The sequence below is a fragment of the Elephantulus edwardii genome, unplaced genomic scaffold (genome assembly GCF_000299155.1).
Source record: "Elephantulus edwardii isolate Elephantulus edwardi_28Jun2011 unplaced genomic scaffold, EleEdw1.0 scaffold00068, whole genome shotgun sequence".
Lineage (NCBI taxonomy): Eukaryota > Metazoa > Chordata > Mammalia > Macroscelidea > Macroscelididae > Elephantulus > Elephantulus edwardii.
Window position 1 is genome coordinate 16,173,315 of NW_006399818.1, and position 6,058 is coordinate 16,179,372.

Genomic DNA, 6,058 nt, shown 5'->3' on the forward strand with positions numbered 1-6,058 from the left:
TCTATGATGGGAGATTATTGGAAAGAAAATTACTGTGTTCTTAATAATAGGTTTGGTACATTAACTATGATATCAAGGAGAGGTAAGGATACTGATGATGGTTAATTTAATTTGCTAACTTGGTTAGTCTATGGTACCGAATTGTTTGACCAAACACTAGCCTAGTTGCTTGTGTTGCTAGTAGTTTGACCAAACTACTCCTAGTTATGGAGTAGTTACATGTGATAACACAAACTGGCCTTAAGTAAACCTTATTATTTCTCATTGTGCTTTTTAATGTAGTATAATCAGTCAATTGAAAAGGGAGTTTTCCTGGGGTTTTCTAGCCCCCCCCAAATAGATATTTTGGAAGAATTCCCATTTTACTCTTCATCATCTGGGACATCAACCAACCAGAATCTGCAGCCTATTGCTTGACCTAATAACCTTGGACTTCTCAGCACAATCATTGAACCATTTCCTTGAAGTCACTTCTCTTCCTGCTTCTCTATCTTTATGGTTGTGTTTTTCTAAAGAATCCTGACTAAGACAAACACTTCGAAAAAGAATCTTCCTGGGAGAGGCAGAATTTGGCCAAGGACTCCTCCTTAGGCAGCTAAACTGAGTTTCTCCCTCTCTCCTTCATTAAGAGTCAAACTTGCTTTATGTTGAGTGAATTATCTCAGTCACAAGAAGACATATACTGTATAAGGCCACTGTTATAAAACAGGATTGACAGGGGGTGTTGGGGTAAACTAAGAGGGGATAAATAATGTACACGGCATTGAAACAGATGAGGGCAAGAACCGTATAAAAGGAATATATGATTAGGTATTATTGGTATGACAAGAGTTCAGAATAAGAGCTACATAGTAAAGTGGTCTGGGAGGGGGAACTGTATAACAATGAAAGAATTTTTTTTCCAAAAAAAGAGCAGGGGAAGGGAGGAAAATGTGCAACAAAGAATGAATGCAAATCCAAGTTCTTTATAAGCTTAGAATAAAATCTCAATTAAAAAAAAAAAAAAGGAGACCTGCACTAGATTCTCATGAGGCTTTCAGTAAACATTACACTAGGAAACCTACAGGTGGCGCATGTCCTGGTTTCCTCCTCAAAGTACCTCACAGATGTTTCTTCAAATAACTGTCTTTTAACCATTTTTCTTTTTTAGTTTATTTTTTAAATTTTCCTCCAGTGATTCCCACCCTCCCCCCCCCATCCCCTTCCCTTTTGGAACATTTATACACATCTTACTATTTTTACAATAATAGTCATGCAGTATTTGTCCTTATGAGACTGAGCTAACTCAACATAATGCTCTCCAGCTTCTCCCATGTTGTGCAGTGTTTTTCAAAATAGTTGCTCCTGAGTGCTTCTTAGTGTTCCATTGTGTGAATGTACCATAATTTCTTAATTCAGTTCCTTTTTGATGGGCATTTGGGCTGTTTCCATATTTTTGCTATTGTGAATAATGCTGCTATGAACATCAGTGTACAAATCTCTGTTTGTGTCTCAGTTTCATTTTCTTTGAGACATATTCTGAGCAAATAAGTCTCTTCCATGAACTAAATTTCTTTCATCGTGGACTTTACTTGGAATTTGTTTCTTACAGAACCTGTAATAATACAAAGAAAATAAATAAAAACCTAGTTTTAAAAAAAGACAGATAAAATGCATAGTATACAAATGTCCAGCTATGATAGAGTTCATTGTAGCAAACGAAGGACTGATATCAAGCACTAGTACAGTGAAAGAATTCTTTTAAGCGTATCTATCTGACAATATTAGAAAGTTAAGTTAAAAAATGTGAAGGCTTGATGTTTCCTAGAATAAAAAGCAACTTATTGAATTAAGCCCAGTGTTTTGTCTTCTGTTTCTCTATGGGGTACTTACCAAAGCCTGCTGTAAGGAGAGGAGCTGAAAAGTCAGGCAGATGCTAAAAGTTAGAGAAACTAACAAAGTTGTCAAAAATCTCATGAAATAGCCCCAAAGCCACTTCATTTGAGTAAATTGTGACTCACAGTGCCCCTCCCTTGGGTATGAGGCTGTAAATCTTTACAGGAAGAGACTGCCCATCTTTCTTCTGTAGAGCAGTTGGTGGTTTAAAACCATAGCTGCTTCTGGTTAGTGGAGCAACATATAATGCATGACACCACCAGAGAGAGAAGAGCAATTGGAGTTTGGGCAGCCAGGACTTTGGGAGAAAAGGCAGATTGTAGGAGTGTTAGGACACCTATTTTCACTTTGAGGTATTTACTGAGGAACAGCACAAGAAAGGAAGACCCTTGATGAAATGGATTGATTCAGTGACTAGAATAATGAGGATTGGTGTATCAGAGACAATAAGGTTGGCTCAGGACAGAGCAGCATTCAGAGCTATTGTACATAGGGTTGCTATGAGTCACAGGCAACTTGACAGCACATAACAATAACAACAACAACAACAAGGTACTCTGCAAAGTGCTAAAGAGCAAAATGTTGGTTTAAAGAGTAAGGTGCACCTGATCCATGCTGTGGTCTTTTCAATTGCTTCCTATGCAATGAAAAGTTGGACAATTAATAAGAATAATAGAAAAATAATTTATGCTTTTGAATTGTTGCATTGGCTAAGAATGCTGAATGTCCCACAGACTGCTGAGAGAACAAACAAACCTGTCTTAGAGGAAGTGCAACCAAGGTACTCCTTAGAGGCAAAGATGTGTAACTTGGCCTTACATACTTTGAGCATGTTGTCAGGAGTAACACATCCTTGGAAAAAACCATCATTCCTGGGAAGATGGAGAGCCAGAGAAGAAAAAGAGAGGAAGACCTCTAACAAGAAGGATTGACTCAGGGACTGTAACATTTGAGCCTATCTGTGATCATGAGGATGGCTCAGGATAGGGCAAGGTTCAGGGCTGTTGTTCACAGAGGTGCTATAATTTGTAGTGGACTCGACGGTGCCTGATAACTACAACAAAGTACATAAGACTAGAGTCTGGACAACCCAACAGAAAATGACTTCAAAGCAAAGCTAAATCTTTCAGCACCAAGAAATTAGAATTCAGGGCAGAGTCAAATAAACATTCTTGACTCTCATCTGCTATTCTTAGTAGACATCACCCTAGGAGATCTTAGAAGTAGAACAATTACTGTAAGACTCTCCCTGTCTCACAATAGCTCAGTCTGGCTGGAATGAGGCAGCCTGGCCTATTCTGGCTGCCCTCCCAGAGAAGAGGGGAAATACCACTTGGAGAAAGATAGTATCATCTAGAGCTCTGATCTTGTTCATTCACTTTCCTGAATTCAGCATGAAAAAACAATGACAAAAAACCAAACAAACAATATCATATGAAAAGTACTAGTTGGTGCAGAGATAATCACTCCTGCTTTCATAAAAGTCCCTGGGTTGTGCAAATGGTGTGCACAGATCTACTAACTGAAAGATTAGAGGTTCAAACCCATGCAGTGGAACCACAGGACTGCAGTCTGCTTTCTGTCCCTAATAGAGTAAATGCCTATCAAATTTAAGGACAATTGTTCAATAAAAATTTTTTGAACCCTTACTTGGTGCTAGGTACAGTGGTGGATGCTGGGCATAGAGAAATGAGCTTAGAGGGGCACAGAGGCTGTGTTTTCTCCCTTCATGCTTCTCAAAGTACAGCAGGGAATACTAAGATAACTGTCACAGTTTAAAAATAATTAAAATTAAGAAAACACCTCATTGCTGTTGAGTTAGAACCAACTCATAGTTGACTCTCCCTTAGGTGTTTCAAGCTGTAAATGCCACAGGAGGAAAGTGTCCATTTTTCTCCTGACTTACTGCTAATGGATTTCGCCTGACAGAGAGGTGAAGCCTTTGGACTAGCAGTACAAACTCCATATGGACTATATACCACCCTAGCTTCCTATAGGTGTCATAAGTGCCATCCTTCTCTCTCAGAGCCACTACTGGATTTGAACTGCTGGAGATGCAAAGGGACAGAGCAGAACTGTGGTTTATAAACATAGTCAGGATGAGTGTTTTTGGTTATTGCTATAAAGTGCTGTCAAGTAAGACTCATAACGACCCTTTGAACAACAGATCTGAATCCTGTCCTTTCCTGTGTCATCCTCACAATCTCTGGAACATTCAAGTCCATGGTTGTAGTTACTGTGTCAATCCACATGATTGAGGTTCTTCCTCTCCTCCTTTACTGTCCCTCCACCTTTCTTCCAAGCATGATGTCCCTCTCCAAGGAATAACATCTCCTAGCAACATGCATGCCCAAAGTATGTGAGATGAAGCTTCATTACCTTTGTCTCCAAGGAGCACTCTGGCTGCACCTTCTCCAAGATTTGTTTTGTTCTTTTCTATTGTTATTTGTTTGGTTTTTTGGCAGTCTATGGGATATTCAGTACTCTTCTCCAACACCACAACTCAAAGGTGTCAATTCTTTTTCTGTCATTCTTAGTTACTGCCCAGCTCTCGGATGCATAGCATGTGACTGAAAAGACCATGGCCTGCCTAAAGCACCTCTTAGTCCTCAAATTGACATCACTCCTAAATAATTTGGGGAGGTCCACTCCTAAATAATTTGGGGAGGTCCCTGACTATAGATTTCCCCAGTGCAGTTTGTCTCCTAATCTCCTGGCGGCTAGTACCAAGTGTATTAATCATGGATCCAAGTAAGATGAAGTCGTTGACAGTCTCAATCTTTTCCCCACCTATCACAGTGTTGCCTATTGATCCAGTGGTGAGAATTTTTTGTTTTCTTGATGCTGAGATACAATGTATATTGAAAGCTGCAGTATTTAACCTTCTGAAGCAAGTGTTTCAAGTCCTTCTCACTTTCAGCAAGCAAAGTTGTATCACCTGCATAATGAAGGTTATTGGTAGGTTTTCCACCGATCCTGAGGCCACATTCTTCTTCATAGAGTCCAGTCTAGAATAATTTGCTCAGCATACAAATTAAATAGTAATGGAGAAAGGGCACAACCCTGACATATACTTTTCCTAATTTTAAACCATGCAGTGTTCCCTTGCTCTGGTCTAACAATTGCCTCGCAGTCTAGATATAGGTTTTGTAGGAGCACAATTAAGTGTTCTGGGATTCCCATTGTTCTCATTGTTAGCCAATATTTGTTATGATGGACAACCAGATGCTTTTGTATAGTCAATAAAACACAAATAGGCATCATTCTGATATTCTCTACTTTCAGCCATAATCCGTCTGACACAAGCAATGATATTCCTGGTGCCATGGCCTCTTCTAAATTCACCTTGAACTTTTGCAGTTCTTTGCATGTACTTGTAAAATGAGCAGTGGTAGCATGGGGAAGGCCAAGTCTTATTGCTACCCACTTCATAAAGTGTAACTGTCTCCATGAAAAAATTCCATATACCAAACAAATAATTACATGGTCTGAAATACCCTCCCCACCCCCCAAGCTCCTGCTCTTCTTTCTACCAAAATTTGGGTTCATTGTTCATTGCAAATTGACTCTTAGACTTTACTCACAGTTGTGAGGTTTATTATGAAAATAAATTGGGGGGTAGGGGAGGCAAAGAATATCACACAATGCAAGACCAGGTTTAGTCCCACAGTTCCAAGCCAGATTAACAGCAAGACACAATTCCTCAATTAGTTCATATAGCTTTTCATTCAAAAAGTAAAAGTCTAGGTTCAATTCAACAGCACAAATAACCTATAGTTTCCTCAATCACCCAGCAAACTTAATCTCAGGGCAGCTACGACTTAGCTTTTCTTTCAACCATCCAGCAAGCAAGTGCGTTAACTATGGCTTCATCTCCGAGGGTCCTCTAGTAATACTTTGTCACAGTTACTTCACAGCAATACCACAGTCTTTTTAATCTCTCTCCACCATCATCTCTCACAGTGCAGAAAGCACTTATTTATATTGGTCCTACAGCTGTTAATGATTTGCTAAACCATGTATTCACCATTTAGGTACCTGGAGACTATGCCCCCCAATGGGGGCTAATGCAATTGATAAAAAAAAATTCAAGGTTTCTGACACCATAGTACAGTTCTATCCATTTTTAAATGATCCCCAGCAGTATTTTGCTTGCATGTGATATTAATGATATCATCTGACA